The 21133-nt window shown below is 40.5% G+C and overlaps 2 long non-coding RNA genes across 2 annotated transcripts; one reads left to right on the top strand and one right to left on the bottom strand.

The window, feature by feature from the left end:
- Window positions 1–12121: 12121 nt before the first annotated feature.
- Window positions 12122–15813, top strand: LOC123082949 (uncharacterized). Its single transcript, XR_006439167.1, has 5 exons — window positions 12122–12257; window positions 12390–12528; window positions 13357–13622; window positions 14935–15060; window positions 15508–15813. It is a non-coding gene; the product is annotated as an uncharacterized lncRNA (long non-coding RNA).
- Window positions 15814–17108: 1295 nt separating this feature from the next.
- LOC123082948 (uncharacterized) lies at window positions 17109–18440 on the bottom strand. The gene is made up of 2 exons (XR_006439166.1): window positions 17967–18440; window positions 17109–17679 (listed from the first exon to the last, which is right to left on the bottom strand). It is a non-coding gene; the product is annotated as an uncharacterized lncRNA (long non-coding RNA).
- Window positions 18441–21133: the final 2693 nt, after the last annotated feature.

The raw sequence follows: 21133 nt of genomic DNA, 5'->3' as shown, positions 1-21133 counted from the left end.
AAAATCAATCAGAGACACCCTCTAATCTTCTTAGGGAACTAGTTGTAGTGATATGATGCATCCACTTTGTATGCATCTCCTTCATAGTTGATTTAAATTAAGGTCAAACATTGTTCATGTGGTTAGTATGATAATTCAAGAGGTTTATGTACCTGTTGTACTATTGTGATGTGCCTCCTGCATGATTGATTGACTGTAACTAGAAAACTTTTTTCAGGGGGTCGCGGACCACAAGGACCGACTTGGAGCTCCTCTCTGCCCTCCTAGGTGGGTAATGGTCTCATGGGTTGACAAAAGGATCTATAGTCTGCTTGTTTTTGACATACATTTTTACTCATGTCTGAATTTGCTGATTTGGCATTTCTTTAAACTAGGCATTACAATGATGAGGCCGCTGAGGCGGCGCAAAGGTTTTGGAACTGCCTCTGTGTTCCCATACGAGCAAGGTGGGTTGTTTGTAAAATCTTGGTTTCTATTATCATCTGTTGTAGCACGTACAAATATGGTTGGGATGCACTTTTCTCAACATGTTTAAGGACTAACACAACAAGCGGTTCATGCCTAACACAACAAGCTTCAAATTGAAACTCTCTGATACTATAGTTTCATTATTTGGACGGTGTTAGAATTGAATAGTTATGGTTCTAATAGATAAATGTCTTCCGCCCTTTAATGTTCTTCCCGACGAGTGGGTCTGGTCTGCTGTAGGTATCTTATTATCTTTCATTGAGGTGGGATGTATAACCTGATGGCCTAAGTTGATCGAATGAACTAATAGTAGCAGCCGTGCTTTCTGTTGGCAGCAAAGTTGTAAATATGTGCCTTTTCTATTGCATGCCTGAATAATGTATTTGCCCTATCTAATCCTGAACTAGTATAATAATGGTTCTGAAGTACTATGATATTGGTTCCTCCACCAGTTATATATGGTGTTCCATTTCTTTTCATTTTGTGGGTGGCATATCACCGTTGTTCCTTTGTTTGCTATCGTATTCTTACTTGAGATGTTCATGTTATGGCTTTGTGTCTAGCCACTGGTAGATGGTGATGACTCCTCTGTTGCAATCATGATTCTTTTCTTTTTCTCCAATTGGAACTTTGGATTATTTGTTTAACTAATCTGTATTAGCTTGCTTGTTGTGTCCATATTTTATTTTGGTAGCATACTAAGCTATGTATGTTCTCAACTGCAGTTGTTCCAAATGCTGCTAGCAACCAGATGCAAGCGGGTACCCGTGTGTTGCAAGGTGAATGTGAGATGGCAACAGACAACAAGCTCCTGGGCGAGTTCGGCCTCATCGTCATCCCACCAGCACTAAGGGCCACGCCACTGATCAAGGTCGACGTGGCAGCTGCCACCTAAGACCATGCCCACCTCCACAACTGTGCGCGGGGAGAGGAGGAATGGCCGTTGCTTCCTCCACCATGTTCGCATAGCCCCCACCCAAGTCGGGCATCTTGCTATATAGGTGAGAACATTTCCCCTCTCCGTTGTAGTAGGATTTGGGAGTTTGAGAAAGTCATGGTGTCAATCTTGTATGTGATTTTATGACTCTTTTTGTGTGCTTTGATCATGTCCTCATTGTGCTATTATTTTGTCTTGTATCGTGAAAGAACAATGAAGTACTCCCTCCGTAAAGAAATATAAGAGGGTTTAGATCACTAAAGTAGTGATCTAAATGCTCTTATGTTTCTTTATGGAGGGAGTAACAAGTAAAACAATGCTAGTTATGTGATGTAAAAGGATATTTATAATTGGTCTTATGTTATTTAACAATATCTGATGCTAGATGCCTTTCTTGCTGTATAGGCACATCTTCTCTTGCTGTATAGGCTGCGACCTTCAACCGGCGAGGCGGAGCATGCCGATGCGGAACGCGGCTGCGTGCAAGAGTGTTGTAGCGTACATCAACAGTAGCATGAAGGCACAAGGGTGCAACAAGGCGAGGAGGCGACCACGCCAAACAACTGGCGTTCTGGGTAATATTATCATTCCATCTCCTGTAGGTGGGTGTACAGCTTGTGCTTCTTCATGAATTCCTGCAATTATATATTTCTTAGAGTTACAATAGTAACTAATTGGAGCAGAGATTTATAGAGATAGGTAATTTCATTGGTTAGTTGGCCGCAGTTAAAAAATGGATCTTTCCTTACCATTTAGACAAATGGCATGACCTGTAGATATATGCATGTGAATTAGTAATTTTGTATTTCCAAATAAGTCAGATTTCATTTTTGAGTTTCAGTCAAGACAAGAGGGCTGGGAATGATTAAGATTCATCTGGGCAGGTCCACCTTATTATTCCCCAAAAGAAGAAAGATAGAAAACCGAAGTTAGATTGGTAGAGAACTAGACTGAGCAAAGTCGATGTTCACCATTGGCCTCGCCTAATTAAAGCATGTGCTCAACTTGGTCCATGTAATGTGCATTTATAATGAAGAAGAGAGCTCATACTGTTTGTTCCTTTCTTGTTATTGGTGTTTGCATGTTTAATCAACTAGTTGACCTCTTTAAATCTATCCAATTAGTTACAGTGTTGCATTTTTAAGCGATGGTCAATTAGCTATTAGTTATTCGCTATTTGCAATTAGTTATTAGTTATGGTGGTTGTATTGCTATATAGACTGCGGTTTAAGGATCGCAGATTTTTCATTTCTATACAGTTTAGTCATCATGAACCTTGGTCCACTTTAACTGAAAACGGAAGAGTTTTGACGTTTTGCGCATGTACCATTTTATCCTTATGTTGTTTTTCTTATGTGACAACCTGAGAGCTTATTCGTAGTTTTTCTAATGTGGATGGTCGTACTTGTCAATTTGCATTTGGCCCCCCAAAAAATGTTTCGTCACTTTAAAAAAAGAGGGAGATTTCTTTACGTGAAATTTTCTACTCTGGGTATGCCATAAGTTCATGAATGATGGACGACTGCTGTTTTCCTGTGTCTGATAATTCTTCTTCTCTGAATGAATGAGTTCCCTCTTGTTGTGACATGGCATGCTTGCACCGCTGGTGTGCTGGACACATCTAGTCAGTATCTACTCATGGCTTTTTGTCGCTAATGCAACATAAGTCATGAGTTTAGCACTTCTGTCTGAATTGTGAGATATGTGTTGTTATGCTCCTGTCATGATAAAGAATGGAAATTTTCCCTTTAACTTGATTTAGTCTCACCTGGGAACATATGAATTATTCTCACTTTTGCCCTTGCAAAATAATATTATCCAGGCTATTAATTGCACTAGCTCTAAACACATTGATCATGTATTTCTCTAACGAATTTGCCAACTTCCTGTGGAAAAATGATTGCTTATGCGTCCTTGATTATTATTACTTCTGATATACCAAAAATGTTGCTTCTTCAGTTCATCAAACCTTGTTGCCCTGCTCTAGTTCTTAATAGTCTAGCCACATGGTAGCTTGCTCTTACAACAAGCTGGCTTATGTTGTTCTGCTATGTGTAATCAGTGCATTTCTTATTCATGCATGCTTTCATAAGAAAGTAGCCCATGTGTATGTGTTATGCTCATGTGCCTTTTCTGTCTGATCATCTTTGTGGTCTATGTGTAGGTCTTAAAAGAATCATCAAATTTATTGTTCGGCTACTCCTGCTTGATGGGATATCTCTTCCTCAGCCACTAACTCAGCATCTTCCTTGGTTCTGGTGAGTCTCTGGTCTCCTTCCTCTCACCTTGTACCCTGAGATGGTCCGATCGTCGAGCCGTGGCCGGTTGTGGTGCTAGCCAGTGAGTTGGGGCGTCGATTCTGATTTTGTGGTCACGCTGTCTGTGGTGGCCACAATCTTGTGGTTGCCGGTTTTATTTTTGCTGCTTTCCTATTTGATAAGAATAGTATGGCAGATAGTGGCCTTAATGAAATTATTTTCTTGTTTCCTGTTTGATAGCTCTAGTTGTTAATGTTGTTGTCACCTCAGTAGCTAGAGGTGAACAATAATAACATTTGGTTTATGTTTTGCCCCAGTGCTGCTGCTACTGATCTTGTACCGTTGCATTGGTTACTTCCAGTGGCTTGATCTTTTACTGCTCAGATGACTATTTACTATTGCTTTAGTCTCTGTGTGTGCATGCTATGACGGTCATCCTGTTTCTACGTCGCTTGATGAATTTTATGTTTTACTTGGTCTTCTTGTATGAACTGAGATTAAATCTTTGAGAAATCTGCTATTTTAGCAAAGTTGTATATATATGCGATCTGGCAATGATTTATAGGTCTAGTTTAGTTGAGAGCAAATTGTCAATGTTTCAACTGTAGCTTAATCCTTGTCAGACAGTTGTAGAAGTTTTGAGCAATCTGCTATTTCCAACTCATGTGTCCTTGTTGGTCCATGAACCTCTTACTTATTTTGGCATCATCTTTTTCTTGTCTTTTGTTGTGCTCATCAGAGAAAGACGTGATGATCTGCGCGGGGGAGTACATTACCAGCGAGTTTGCACCCCCGCCCCGCCCCTCTGATGTGTGCTTCTTCTTTGACTGCGGGATAGGTAAGACGTTGTTTCATCTCCTGTCCTCTCTCCCATGCTCCGTGGTTCTGTAAATGTATTGTTAGATTGAACCTCATCAGTCTACATACAGGACTTTGGTTTGCGGAACATAGTTGTGCTAGTACTTGAGCATGGGTAAGTGCTTGGGACTTCCCCTTGGGCCAAAACCTCTGCTTATCATTTATTTTTTATGCAAAATGAACCAGCGCATTGTCCTGTTGTTGGAATATATGAGGACTAATCAATTCGTAAGGGAAAATGTCTATGCTGAGTTGGTAATTTGACAAGTGTCTTCGAGAATTGAATAGCATTACTATTGAATTTATGCTTAACTGGATTTAATCTTTAGTGAGCTATGTGATTTTCTTCTAAGTAGCTAGTGTTGTAGGGTTTCAATTGGCTAAATATTGCGATCTGGCAGTGATTTATAGGTCTCGAGTTCAGTTGAGAGCGAACTGCCAATGCTTCAAACTGAAGCTTGGTCGTTTTTACTGTTGTAGAAGTATTTTTTGGTTATTTCCAACCCATGGGTCCTAGTTAAACTGTTTTACAATGTGAAGATCCATAAATCTTTTATTTTCTTATCATCTTTTTCTGTCTTGTATCGTGCTCATTAGAGAAACATATGACCTGGTTCTTTGAATATTACATGGATGATTGCTAAAGGGGAAAAGGACAACCTGCAAGTCATGGTTGTTGAAGGCTGAGGGAACTTGAAATTCTCAAGAGCCACATTGACGTATGACCGAGTAGAAGAAGTGCTACATGAAGGCCATGGACGTGCTTGAGAAACCAGGCAGCACTGCGATTGCTGAACTCGCAGGGCTTGGCTGTTGGCATGAGATGCTTCTTGATTCTCGAACAGTGCATGGTGAGTCTTCCTTTCACTTGCCTTTTCTCATTCCCTACTCCATCTTTGCTGGATGCATCCCAGATCTGCGTCTGTATTTCCTTGTGCACTGTTGTATTACCTTTTTGCTCAAAAGGTATAAGCATCCCGATTATTGATAGGCTGCACATCAGGTGCTTTTTTGCTGGAAACAAAAAACCAATATTTAAAAATTAGGTTTGCTTTCCGTAATATGTGATATCTATATTGAACAGTCCAATTCCGGGGAATGCTAATAGACCAGAGTCTGTTTTGTAACAGGAGACACGCAAGGATGTTGGTCTTTTTCCTAAAAAGGAGGATAAACCCCGGGCTCGTGAGGACACCAATGAGATGCATCATGGACAGTGCACGGTTAGTCTTCCTTTGACCCGTTGTTTCTTACTCTCTGTTCCATCACTGTTCCAATGGGATGCATTCCAGATCTGGCTTTTGTATTTTCCTGTGCTCCACCATATAAGCTTTTTGCTCGAAAGGTATTAGAATCCTGGTTCTTTGTAGGCTACACACATGAGTCGTGTGTACTGGAAACACAAACCAATAGTTAGGAATTAGGTTTGCTTTGCATGGTATGTCAAATTAATATAGGATGCATCTGGGGAGTGCTAATAGACTAGAGTCTGTTTTGTAGAAGGAGAGTAATGATAACATTGATGAGATGGATCTTGAACAGTGCTTGATGAGTCATTTTCTTGCTCCATTTGCCATCATTGCTCGATGCATCCTGGATCCAACGTTTGTATTTCCATGTGCACCACTCTATCAACACTTGTACTTCTATTTTCCATCATTTCTCGATGATAACTCACTGATATAAGCTGGGCCTTCTATTTTTACTTGAACTAGCTCACTGTTATAACCTAAAATCTGCTCCTGCGTAGGAGCAGTTGGAAATTGTTTGGGGTCTATTTATTTACTACCCTGCTGCTCTTACTAGTTTTACCTTGCCAAGGAAGGATGAAGCCCGCCACTTGAGTTCCTTACCATCCCTGTTATGTTAGATTAATTATGCAAATCAAATAAAAAAGATTAATTATGAAAGTGGACAGACGGCCATGGATGATGGTTGGCATGTTGTTTGTACCCTCACTAGGCCTATTCTCTCAACTAGTATTAGTCTCTCACTCTTATCCAGTTGATTTCCTCACTGTATCATTATAGTTCTACTTTATATAAGTAGAAACTATTTACTGTTCAGAAATCAGTCAGTTGGCACGCTTCTGTTGATTGCTATGGAGTAATTCTGATAAGCATTATATGGTAACTACATGTTCATGGTTATGCTACTGTTTGATTATTCTAATCTTCCTCTGTTTGCTATCATTGTCTTACTTGAGATGCTTATGTGAAGGCTTTGTGTCGAGACTCTGGTAGATTGTGATGACTCCTCTGCTATAGTCATTATCGTTTGTTATTCTGTAATTGAGCATTGGATTATTTGTTCAACTGTTCTGTATTAGCTTGCTTCCTATGTCCATATTGTTTTGGCACCATACTAAGCTCTGTATGTTCTCAACTGCAGGTGTTCCTAACTGCTTCTGACAACCCGATGCAAGTGGGTCTCTGTGTGTTGCAAGGTGAGCCTGAGATGGCAATGGATAGCAAGCTCCAGGGCGAGTTCGACCTCATCGGCATCCCGCCAGCACCAAGGGCCATGCCACGGTTCATGGTGGCCTCGGTGCCTAAGACCAAGCCCACCTTCACAATCATGCACCGGGAGAGGAGTGGTAGCTGCTTCATCCGCCAGCCCAACCCGAATCGGGCAGCTTGCTTTAGAGGTGAGAACATTTCCCCCCTATGTTGATCCAAACAATGTTCGTAGTACGATTCGGGCTTTTGAGAAAATCATGGTGTTGACATGATGCATCTAACCCCATCATACATTCTTTGCTTGATCTTGTATGTGATTTTATGATGTTTTTTATTGTGCTTCGATCATGTTCTCATAGTACTTTGATTTGGTTAATACCATGATTTTCAGCAAGCCACGCCACCCGGTGCAAGTGGAGGCGATGCCAACATGGTGTCCTCCTCTCACCAGTTTGGTTTGGTTGCCCTTATCATCAGTTTGGAAGAAGGAGAGGTGGAGTGTAGGTGTAGGTAGGTTTGTGATAATGAAATTGGTGTGAGATCTTGTCGAGGTAGCTAGCTGATAGTTTCCATCACTGAAATAATTAACTAGCAATGCAAAATGTTTCTCGAAATTAATCTGGACATTACTCGGTCATAATGCTAGATAGAGCTGGTTATCAACGTGCAAGTTAACAGTCGTACTACAGTCTACTGGATCAATGTGCATTATGTTTCTGTTCTACCACAAGTACTGAGAGAACTCCTGTTGGTTCTCGTATTGATTTTGGAAGTGATATTTGTGATTATATCTGCTACATCCTACAACGTGTCAATTTATAGTATTCTCATTATTTCCTTGCCTTGTATTGTTTGTCAATCATTTATGTTACCAACACTCATTTTTTTCTCCCGGTTATTACACAACCAATTGTATGAGCAGGTTACTTTTATCTTAGCTTTCTCGTCGAACAACAACTAATCTTATCTATGAGCAGGTTGGTCTTGGTGTCGCGTGCATACAGACCAGCAACTCCTGTCGGTGCGGTCTCAGGCGACGTTGGTGCGCTGCGTTGCTTCCAGTGCTGACGAGACGGCCATACTGTGCTCTACCGTTTACCAGTACTTAGGTGAGTCCCTGGTCTCTCCTTCCTCCTATGTCTGCTCTGGGACCCAGTGCTTTGTGATCTGTCCTCTAGTGCTTTGAGCCATGGATGAATATGTAGAAACTTGGGGACTAAGTGACTCATGAATGGTCTTGATGGAACTATCACATTCTTTTCTTGAGATTATCGATAGACTGTTGGTTTCAGAACATCAATGCAATTGTTTTCCTAAGGTTGGTGCCTGAACTTTATAGTGACTCATGAATGGTCTTGATGGAACTATCACATTCTTTTCTTGAGATTATCGATAGACTGTTGGTTTCAGAACATCAATTCAATTGTTTTCCTAAGGTTGGTGCCTGAACTTTATTGCTTAGTTTGATAGGATCACTATGCTATGGCGTTGACTTGTTAATGGCTATCAAATAAAACAAAATGCTGGCGCATTGTGTAGTGGTGCAGTGTATTGTAGGATTAATCATAGTTATGTGTTGTGATGTGGTGTAAGGATAAATTATCTAGTGTTAGTGAGCAATCATTTGTATGTGTAGGGCAAAAGTCATAACAAGGACCAAAAATTACTAGACGGTCTCCTCATTCTCAATCTGTTATTGTTTTGTTTGTTATATTTTGATCCAGAAATGAGTTCTATGAACTCTAAATTACGGGAGGTCCAAACATCTAATTCTAATTTTCAATAACTATGTCAGGATCCAATTGAGTATAATTCATTGTCTTTGGCGCCGATCCCGACGGGACAGCTGTGGCTGTGTCATAACCTACATGTTCGGCTACAGTTGTTCTGGTGAGTCCCTGATCTCCTCCCTCCCTCTTTGTGCTCTTAGATGGTCCTATCATCGAGCCGTGAAGCCAACTATTTAGGGTTTGGTTCTGTGGTCATGCTGTCTGGTGGTGGTCTTCAGGCCACCAAAATCTTTTGATTGTCATCCATCTTGTCGATGAAATATATCACAAGATTTGTGCTTTGCAAGATTACGGTGGTTGTGTCATAATCTTGTAGGGCGTATTGTGGTCCTTGTCGTGAAGTCAAATATTTAGGTTTTGGTTCTGTGGCCATGCTGTCTGGTGGTGATCTTCAGGCCACCAGAATCTTTTGATTGCGGTCATCCATCTTGTTGATGAAATATGTCACAAGCTTTGTGCTTTGCAAGATTATGCAGTGGCTGTGTCATAATCTTGTAGGAGCATGCAGGTTTTATTCATGTACTTTGAAACAATGCATGCCATGTTTTAGCAGTTTGTAAACCGTGGGTATTTTTTACCGTGAACAGTGGATATCATGGCACTGAACAATTCACACTTCTGAGTATTTGCTACCCTTTGTGTACCATGACACTTCTATCAACATGGTGAATTAGGATTTTTATTTCCATGAAAATCATGGTCTTGATCTGGGATTAAGCGCCAAAACTGTAGGAATTTCATTACGAATTATAACTGCCACCAGTACGCGAAAGATGATGCCCTACTAGCACTGCAACACTGCTGTATTTTTGCTAGCTCAATAATTGGTGTAAGCAAAGCATGCTTTTGTTTTTTGTCATCTCCTGGTAGTATAAGCCAATAATTGGTGTGAGATTGTCCAGGGCCTTTTTGATCAGTCTATATAACATTTATTTAGTTTTTGAAATTGATGCTGGTAGCACATTTGTGGCAAAGCTATGCTAGCAGCCTGTCGGAGATGTTGCTACCAACACTTGGATTCTGTGATGGTCCGTTGTAGTTTGGCTAGCTTATGTAAAATTGACGGGTTCCTCTTGTTTTGGGTTTTGATCAAAGCATGTTGTTGTTTTTGTGTCTCCTTAGAATAGTATCAGCCAACACTTTGTGTGAGATTGATTTTCTAGCGTCTTTTTTATCACTCACCATAGAACATTTAGTTTGATTTCTAGTGTCTTTTTTTTATCACTCACCATAGAACATTTAGTTTGAAAGGTTGCTCTGGTACTTGATTCATAAACTTGTTGCTATGGCCGTCAGGTTCCATGTCATGGAATAGATTGATTATGATGGGCGAGCAATGGATCTGGCCTGATACGCCTTGTCAGTCTAGAGAGTGTTGGACTTGGAGGCCGACGACCAGATGTGCATGCGAGGAGGTGGCCCTGTTGGTTGAAGGCATGAGGAACTTGCTCGACGTCTCTCAACAATCAATCAACATGCACGATGAACCCCGTTGCCACTGGATGGACTAAGATGGGTCTGTAGAGATCCCAATCGTAAGTTTCTGTGCGGAATGGGACAATGATACTCCGGACCGAATATACATGATGTAATACAAGAAGGCCCAGGCGAATCTCAGAGATAGCATATAGGCAGTTTCATGATTATTTTTACTTTCTCTTTCTTCCTTTGGGTTGTGATTATTTTTACTTTCTCTTTCTTCCTTTGGGTTGGGTGTCTTGGGGTTGGGAGTTTGTAAGATTTGGATGAAATGGTGCATGTCTCATGGAGGGAGTGGTACATAGATACTGTTTGTAAAATTTGGATTGTATTGTATTTTTGGTCAATGTCAACAAATGATTTGATTGGTTGAATGAATTTGTGCTTTTTTTGTTGTTGGCTCAAATGGTTAATTTTCCATGAAGAAATAAATCAATAAGTGTCAGCTCGTCCATTTCATTTACTCAGTATTTTTAGGCGATGTGATAACTTGTGCATGAAAAGAATATCTATCTATCTATCTATTCGTTCAGTATGTATGTAACTATGTCTGTATGCTGATGAAATCGGGTGGATGGCTGATGATGCATTGTGACTGTGTGTGTGTGTGATGATTTTTGGAAAGCAACTGTGTGTTTTGGAAAGAAACTGGAGGCATGTACGTTTACCTCTACCTGGTGCCTGCTTGCTCTCAAATTCACCACGAAAAAAAGAAGAAATCTACCTGTTCCTTCTCGCTTTCAAATTTACCACTAGAAAAAGAAAAGAAACAGGAGTGGTGTTTGTATTGTATGCATGCAAGGTGGCTGCTTGGCAGTTAAAAGCAGCAAAGCAAGCATCAGGTCCTGTCCTAGTTTCTTTGACAAACAAGGATGCATACTAGTATCCAAACTGTTTCCGTCACTTGCCTGGACTTGCCAAGATTATGTGAGAGGGAAGACAATCAATCTGTGGTACATGTATGTTATGTGAGAATTACTTTGAATCTTAATGATGATGCTACAACTCGACCATGTGGTCATCAATCATGTCAGATGTAGATAGCCAGGCCAGGCCCATTTTCTCTTGCTTTTGTTCTCTTCTCTAATCACCATTCTAATTTGAAGCACATCACAACACATCGCACCGTTGAATCTGTGTATGAACCTAGTATCTTTCTATTAAATACTAGTACCACTACAAGTGATCCATTTCTCTTGCCTTTGCTCCCTTCTCTAATCTACTAATGTAATAATCTATCTATTGCATGCATGATTGACTGGCCAGTTTTCCTTTTAAGTATCATACATCATGCTTAGAAGGAAGCAGATGCAAGCTTGTTAGGAAAGACGTGGGAGAGGATCAGGGAGGGATTAACACAGAGATCTGACGTGATTTGCAATAGTAAGTTTGTTAGGCGAGACGTGGGAGAGGATTAGGGAAGGATCAACACAGAGATCTGACGTGATTTTCAATAGTAAGTTTGTTAGGCAAGACGTGGGAGAGGATTAGGAAGGGATTAACACAGAGATCTGACGTGATTTGCAATAGTAAGTTTGTTAGGCAAGACGTGGGAGAGGATTAGGGAGCGATTAACACAGAGATCTAACGTGATTTGCAATAGTAGTAATTAGCTAGGAAATAAATGGAAACTACCCACTGATTTTGTTAAGGAGTAGTACTATTTGTCAGGAAACTTAACAAACCTTCCGCATTAATTATCTCGTCTTGCTCCTCCTCCTCCTACAAATCAGGCACTCCCAAATCTCACAAATGCATCTGCGAGTATATCACTCTGCCTCCTCCTCCTCCCGCGTGACTCACACGGATCGCCCTCCCATCCAATGCCTCTCCGTGTTCCCCGCCCACTCATGGTGTACGCCATCTTCTCTATAAATATCCATCCAGCCTCTCGCGCCCCACAAATTGCTCCTGCTCCTCCTCTATCTCTCCGCCGACTCAGCGCCACCACCTCCTCCTTTCTCCTTGATACAACAGATGAATAGTACATCTAGCGACAAGCTTGTTGGTTTGGTCCTCTCTCTCTCTCTCTCTCTCTCTCTCTCTCTCTCTCTCTCTCTCTCTCTCTCTCTAACCTTCCTTGAGGAACTCTTGGCATGTTGCCGAACTGATGAATTTTCTTGTGGCCTTTGTGATGCAGATGCGAGCAGCAAGTCATGGGACAACAGCGAAAGTCTGGATGCCGGGCGAGATATGGATGAAGCTATGCTCCTGTCAAGGATGATGGGCCAACACAATGTTTGTTTCTGAAGATTCACACTGAGCCAATGCAGGCAGAGGTTAGTGGAAAAATTATATATGCATTGACACACATTTTCTCAATGCTTCCTTCCTTGGCATTGGTAAATATGTGTTGCCACATGTCTTGATCTTAAAAGCTGTGACAGTGATTGAATTATTCAGTAATATATGCACAATCGAGCCAATAGGGCATGAAATCTACATCCCTTGCCTCATAATAAAAGATACGTGCTATCCAATATTCTTAAATGATCTAGTTTTTGTATCTCAGTGCCCGTGCTTCTAGCCAGAACTACACTGTTTTGTACTCCTAATCAAAGTTTTAAATAGCGCGCTAAGCATCTTAGCGGCGGACCTCTTCCAAATGTTATAGCGTGCTATAGCGGAGCTATAGCGCGCTATTTAAAATGTTTATTCATTTGTTTGGACCAAAGTCTCTTAGCGCAAGACTTTTTGTAAACGCTATAGCGTGCTATAGCGGAGCTATAGCGGGCTATTTAAAACAGTGCTCCTAATAGAATGCAGCCTATGTGGAACGTCACAACTACATCTACATGTATGCATAGGCCGGAAATATAAACTCCTACACAATACAATGCTGTAATATTTTTCTGTTAAAAAACATGTGTATGAATTTCTGGTAATGGTACATGGTCACTCATGCCATGCATAGATCATAAGGTGTACATGTTGCTTTGCTCCCATGGGCATATAGTATAGAGCTCTTTTACAGTGATTGAAGAGTTACGGATTGTAATTCCGTGTAACTCTCCCACTGATTATTTTCCACCGTTGATTTCAACCTGTAAATTAAAAAAAATAAGTTTAATCAATAAGGGTATTATGGTCATGTGTGTTTTTCTTAGTACTCCGCTGGCCAAACCCCCGTATCTGGCTAACCATCTCGCGAGAGGAAGGCGCCGGCGCGAGGAGGTAGGAGACGGCGGCGCAGGAGCGAGGACCTGGAGGCGAAGACGCCGACGCGAGGTCTAGGAGGCGAAGCCCCGGCTGGTCTTGGCCGTAGTGGCCGCTGCCCCACATACGTCCCCGCCGACGCCGCGTGAGGTTCTGGAGGGGACGCCGCCGCCGCGAGGTATTGGAGATCCCGGCTGCACTTGGTCGTAGAAAAGAGGTATCTCTTCCCCTGCCCTCATCTCTTCCTCCCATCCTTCCCTCCTCACACCTTGTGCTGGCGGTGGAGACATGGAGCAACTGCACATTGCAGCACCTTGAAATAAAATTCAGTTAGCAGTTAGGGTTCAGATTGGTAGTGGATACGCCAGCAGTGCGTTCGCTAGATTGCACGACTTCTGCAGTCACTAATCGCATGATTAGCGGCTGGCCTGCGTCCTCGATGCCTGCAATGATGAAGCTGCTGCTGACTGTTAGCACGCTGCTGCTGCTACGTTTTTTACATGCACGAATCATTAACACAAAACTCGAAAAAGGGATATGATATGAATTTTTTCCAGCAAAGAATCATTTGGTTTGTCACACAAACATACAAGTAGAAATTGCAGCCTTAAAGTTTCCAGAGTCAACAGTTAAGTGTGTAAGCTTATGGTCATACTCCTGTATCATATACGTACACAAGTTCAGGCCATACATGTATAAATTTTGTTAACTGTCAAGCCTTTATTCAGTAATGAAATCTTGAATTTTGGATTACTTGTAACAGCATGTTCAAACAACTGAAATCTTGCTGCAGCATACACATACAAGTTCAGGTCATACATGTAAACTATGGCTTGGAACAACTTAACTAGTGCTAATAACAGTTTCATAGTTCAGTTGCATGTGTTTGTTTTGAAGTTTAGAAGAGACATGTAGCATTCCCCAGTGGCATTTTCTACTTATAAACTACAGAGAATACTGGTAATAAATCCCACTAAGCATACGTAGTAGAGAGGATCAAAATTCAGACATATGATAAACTACAGAGATTCTGCAATTTCTGAAGAGTAGTCAAATATTAATCCCTCCGTCCCATAATGTAAGGTGTTTTTTGACACTAGTTTAGTGTCAGTGTGGTGTCAAAAAAGGTCTTACATTATGGGATAGAGGGAGTAGTTGCTATGATAATGTTTTCATAACTATGAAGAGTGTGTTATATGCTGTTTAGAGATTGTATAGCTGGAGTGGCCTACCAATTCTAGAAGACACTATGCACTGGTTTTGTGTGTCATAAATTCATAATCTGTAGTATCAGTCTTCTTAGTGCAAAAATGGAGACTACATTTCCATGGTACTCACATGCTATTACTATTCTTGCATTAAGATGTACTACATAAAACCAAGGCTAATTTGTTTGACTTCCAGGTCCTTACTTTGCCATGACAAATCTGCTTGGCCACAGTTCATGTTATTTGCCAAAGCAAGTGAAACTCTTACTATTTTCTATAAAAATGAAGTGTTCTCATCAAAATCTTCTCCAATGCATGCAGGACTTTCGTGTAGGAGAAACCAAGATGTTCATATAGTCCACGGTTGTCGTCAGAGTTTGTGTATTCCCTACGGCAGCAAAAATAACGTCAATTAAGGCAGCCACCGGTTCAAACAGTGAGCATCAGGTACTCTGTTTTCAGCACTATATAGTTTAAACTCGCTGTGTTTAGTCTAGCAGATCCTTTTTCTGTGGAATCAAGTCTACCAGATTTAGTATTGACCTTTTCTTCTATCTTTGTATACATGACGGTAGTCATCAAGGAAATTTTACACAATTGTACAACCAACAGAGCAAAGGATGCCATAATACTGATTTTATCATTTCCACCATGATTTTCTCTCTTAATCAACCATGCTTTCCTGCACATCACATAAAATTAAGTGTACATAGGATTGATTTAGTGCAGTTGCAATAGTTCTGCACCTGGGATATCATGCGGTAGCCATCTCTATTTTTCTTTATTTTCTATGCAATTGATTATTCAGTTTAGTTCGTCATTAGGGCACTATAATCAATGTTTGGTAATAAATTTTAGTGATTGTCCCATGTAAACTTGATTTTGTGGCTGCAGGTTTATTGTCTGTCTTGGGTGTTCATTGTAGCAGTAGTGTGAGTACTGGACAGCATTCTGCCATCGTCTACCTCTTGTCTACCTCGTGCCTCGCCGGACAGCGCAGTCGTCAAACTCTGTCTCACCAGGCAGCCACCGTCGTCTACCTCTGCTTTGTAGTTAATTGTGTGCTATTAATTCCTCCGAAAAACTTGTTAGGTTATTCTAACTCTGCCATGTATCCGTGATCTTGTTTTCTGAATATGTAATTTTTTAGTGATTTTCATTTTCATTTTATTTATCATAGCACTCCCATGATTTATTTCATTTTCTAGTGTATATTTTTAAATTTTTAAATTTTATTTTCCCTAATGGCCATGGCGTGAGAGAAGACTACTAGCGGGTTGGGGGATGTTCACTGCTTTGGGCGTTGCACTGAAGAAGTTTTGCCAAAAAGAAATAAAACTAGAAGCAAAATTCAAATTCAGGAGCATTTTCGGTAAAAAAATTGTTAAAAAATAAGTTTCCATAAAAACTCTCAAAAATTCACGGTACCCAATATTCAATCTGGGAAAGTTTCTAGAAGTTTTGATGAATTGAAAAAAAATAGAAGCAAAATTCAAATTCAGGACCACTTTGGCTCAATATTTACCCCAAAAACAAGATTTCAGAAAGAAAAAAATCCACACTATTCTTAGCTCATTCAATCTGGGAAAGTTTCAAGAAGTTCTTCCAAACAGAAAAAAATAGAAGGAAAAAATTAAAATTTTCAAGAAGAAAAAACTCAAATTTTGGCATGAAAAATCTCAAAACATCCACAATACCCTTATATTTAATCTAGGAAGATTTCAAGAAGCTTTCTCGAAAGAAAAAAAACTAAAAGCAAAATTCAAGTTGAGGAGCATTTTTGGCTCAAAAATTGGGTAGAATATTTTTTCTGTGAAAAATATCCAAAAATAAAAGTTCCCACAAAAATTCCACGAGTACCAATTTAGGAGGGGAAATTTTACGGTGCATTATAATACACCGGAGCACGTGTATTATATGGGTGATCTAACGGATGAGAATAACTGGGCCTTTTTGAGCCCAAGGATATTTTTGTACCTTTAATCGGCCCAATTAAGTCCAGGGGTATGCCCGTCCTAAATTTTTCGATTAAATTAATTGCATTAATAAAACACTTCATTATAGAGGTCCAACAACAACCATCTTTTGGCAATTGAAACATCTGCTTAAAAATTTTAAGTTTTAGGAAGCAGCCATGGATTTCACCTGGAAAAGAACATCGAAGAGAAAAAACAACGTCCTACAACTGCTCCATCGGACACTAATGTTCAGAATAAAGGGATATGTTGTATGTTCTTCCCTCCGTCTAAACAATTTCTGAAAACTGTCACTTTCCTAAACCAGAAGGGTTGCAGTAGCAAATTTCTACTTAGTGAGCAAGTGTAGATGATTTTGGTCCTTCTATCTTGTTTCAATCAGGTGCTTGACAAAAAACAATGCATAAACTGATACTACACTTGGGATACCATACTAGCATTACTTAACTTTCCCCTCAATCAAATCATGATATTTGTGGACATAGCTTACTATTTGTGAAACATAAGAAAACAGGGACATTGAGGAATGAAAAGGTGGTCTTGGCATCAACAAGTAGCTTTTACTTAACATCGACTCAAAGATCAACTCCAACAGTGAGGTTCAGATCTACTTCTGTACATAAAAAAGTTTTAGATGTAGTTCATTATCTAAAAATATTCATATGTTATTAAACAACAACATTCAGATCAAGATCGATAGTGACCAAATCAGAATCTTGCATGCCAGGTTGAGGTCGGTTTCATCTTCAAAATCTTCAAGCATGTGAGAGATGTCGTTCGCGGCATCCTTAAGTTGCTTCAGCCACAGAAGCATGGAGTTATGCTTGATAGACTCCCTCTCAGCGTCACGGAGCAAACCGTCCACCGACTCCAGCGTCATCTTCATGTTCTCCAGATCGTTCCTCATATTCCTGTGCAGCTTGATCTCGCCTGAAATGGTAGAATTCAAGTGTCCTATTGCCACCTTGATGACTTTGATGACTGCCGAGGCGAGCATGCCCCTGAGTGCCTGTTGACACGGCTAGTGCCTGTTGAGTTGGGTTGTGTGCTGAATAATAGATTCGTCATTGAAGCTCCGGCCCTTATCAATCTAACAAAGCTTGAAGCAAAAGAAATCGAATCAGCAACTGCAGAATCAGCCATGACCTGTTTTACATAATACAGATATCACAGACTTGCAAAATCTTAGATAAAAGGGAGTTGCCCACCTGCTCCATTAAGCATAACGAAGCAACATTCAGAATTTAGTTACATGGCCACTGTGGAAAGCTCATGTGCTTCGTCAGATACTTTTACAGTTTCCAACTACTAACCAGAACTGAAGAGCAATGGAAGTCGTGAACTTGCAAGGAATAAGGTAGAGTAAGAGATATGGACCTATAGACGGTGTTGCGCCGGGCTCTCCACAGATCCGGCCTGGATTACGCCGGCAGCAGCGTGATCCGGCAAGGTCAAGTGCCTCTTGGACGCCCATGGGTCCACCATCGCGTGCTGCACGACGAGACGGCGGCCTCCTCGACCTTCACGGGCCCACCGGTGCCCTTTCTCTCCACCTCCTCCGTGACGCCACGGCCGAACGGGCGTAGGTTGCTCTTCCTCTTCCTCTGGGCGGCTACACCGCCGTGCGCTCGATCTGGCTCTTGACGGCGACGAACCACGAGTGCATCAGACGTTGGTCTTCGAGCCCTTGGGACCCCTCCGCCGCCACCGCCGGGGTCATCGGCTCCGCCTCCTCGCCCCAGCGGCCATCCTCGCCGCCCCCCTCTGCCGCCGCGGCCACCGCCGTGGTCACCGGCGGCTACGCCCTATCCTACCCTGCTGCTTCGAACAGATAGGGCTCGAACAAGTTTTCTACGGGAAGAGTGGAGGAGCGACCCAGATTTTTTTTATTTTCTTTTAGAATCAGGAGCGATCCAGATGCGAACAGGATTTGGCCTCATTAAAATTGGACGGAACTACCCTTTTAGAAAAGAGAAAAGTCTAAAATAAATCTTAAACTTGTAGACAAAAGCTAAATCAAATCCTGAACTCTTAATCTCTGAAATCAGCACACTAAACTCTCTTATCCCAGTCTATTTTGAACCTTGAGTGCATTCCCAAACAAGAATTGTTGACATGCAGCTGAAAACCGGGATTTCTGACTGCAGGCGGACTGTACTGGGCACGCCCACTAGGCGAACTTAAAAAGGTAAACATAAAAATACAAAAACGACAGAGACGTTGTCAGGAATCCTACTTTCAACCTCGCGTATATTACCATGTCAGGATAGCCACATCACCTCGTAGCAGTTGTTGACAAAAGAGAAGCGCAAAGATATTTAACAACACACGATAGCACCGAGATTTGAAAACATTTCTGAAATTATTAGATATATTTTCTTGAAAATTGTCAACAATTTTGAAATCCAAACATTTTTTGGAATTATGCGGGAAACACAAACAAATTTTAAAAACGTGAACCATTTTTTAAACCCCCTACGATTTTTAAAGTGCGAATAATTTTGTGAAAATTTGTTCCCATTTTGAAAAAAGTTAGAAAGTGTTCGCACATTAAATTTTTATTCAGGTTTCAGAATTTGTTCACATTTTTACAAAGAAATGTTTATGTTTCAAAAAATTCTTATCTTGAAAAATTCTTCGCACTTATTTTTTTAAGTTTTAAACTTATTCATGTTTTCAAAATTTGTTTGTTTTTTTAAGTGTTCACACTTCAAAAAATGTCCAAGGATTTAAAAAATGATTCGTGTTTTCAAAATTTCTTTGTGTTTCTTTTTTCTTTTAAGAACACTTGGACTTTCAAAATTGTTGACCGTTTCTAAGAAAATATTCCGAAACTAAATGTTTCAAATCTCGACCCCGCAGTGTCTTATTGAAGATGTTCGCGCTTCAAATTTGAAACAAAAGGTATTAGCTAGATTGGTTGGCGGGATGAGCTTGGAAGCATCAGGTCTGAAGTTCGAATCTTTGTTAGTCATTTTTTTCTTCTCTTGGGTATTTTTATGTCACGCTGTATTAAAAAGAAAAACACGCTTCACGCCTGATGGGCTGGCCCAGTCATAGCCTTACCTGCCACGTCGACAATCCCCTTGAAAACACGGTTAAGGTTTAAAATAGACCGGGATCATATAGTTCGGTGTGCTGATTTTAGGGATTCAAAGTTTAAGGTTTGATTTAGCTTTCGTCTACAAATTTAAGGTTTATTTTAGACTTTTTCCTTTAGAAAATGACTGGCCCCATCCTAGTTTTGTAATGGTCCCACCGTTATTTGTAATTCCATGTAATTCTAGTCTTGTAACTCCTCGTAACTCTAGTTTCTCCATCGTTTGATCGCAGTGGATGGACGGTCTGTAAAATCGCCAATCACCGTAACAGTTACCTTAATTATTTCTCGTTTGCTATCAACCAACACATTTATTATAATAAAATATAGACAATAAAGTCAGCCTAATTCTTTTTGAACCATTTGATTGTAACCAATGGACTTGTGTGTTTGTGTGTGTGTGTGTGTTTGATTAATGTTTCCAGTAAAGAGTTGTCTTGTCCTTATCCTAACTAGCCATATTGATCGCATGCTACCGCTTGCTTTCTGCTGATGATGATCTCTACGGGGGAGAGATGTTTTCTTAAATGAGACTTCCAGTGTTGTGCATGCATTTCATTTCGACGCATTATGCTGCTGGAATTTCTAGGCAAAGGTTAACATGTTTGGTACCAAATGGCTTTCCACTCATGTATTAATCCATCCTTTTTTGGAAAAAAATGCTTTTCGCTCAAGCAGTGCCGTTGTGGATGTGTTTGTTCTCGACGCGTTATGCTGCCGAAATTCCTTACTTGGCATTGGTAAATATGCTTTCCTGTTGCCACATGTCTTGATCTTAAAAGCTGTGACAGTGATTGAATTCTTCAGTAATATATGCACAATCGAGCCAATAGGGCATGAAATCCACACCCTTTGCCTCAACATAAAAGATACAATACTTCAAGGTTCACATAACATGCTATCCAATATTCTTAAATGATCTAGTTTTTGCATCCCAGTGCTCGTGCTTCTAGCCCGAACTACACTGTTTTGTACTCCTAGTAGAATGCAGCCTATGTGGAACGTCACACCTACATGAATGCATAGGAAATATAGACTCCTACACAATATCATGCGAAGATGAAAACTAACAATGCTATAATATTTTCTGTAAAAAAACATGTCTGTGAACTTCTGGTAATGGTACATGGTCACTCATGCCATGCATAGATCATAAGAGGTACTATATCCTTAATGTTACATGATGCTTTGCTCCCATGGGCATATAGTATAACCTGCTTATTATTTCCTGTTTGCTACCAACCAACACATTTATTATAATAAAATATAGACAATAAAGTCAGCCTAATTCTTTTTGAACCATTTGATTGTAACAAATGAGCTTGTGTGTGTTTGATTAATGTTTCCGGTAAAGAGTTGTCTTGTCCTTATCCTAACTGGCCATATTGATCTCATGTTACCGGTTGATAATTTCTGCTGATGATGATCTCTACGGGGGAGAGAT

Source organism: Triticum aestivum, chromosome 4A, assembly GCF_018294505.1.
Source record: "Triticum aestivum cultivar Chinese Spring chromosome 4A, IWGSC CS RefSeq v2.1, whole genome shotgun sequence".
Taxonomy (NCBI): Eukaryota; Viridiplantae; Streptophyta; class Magnoliopsida; order Poales; family Poaceae; genus Triticum; species Triticum aestivum.
This window is presented reverse-complemented; position numbering and strand designations above follow the sequence as displayed.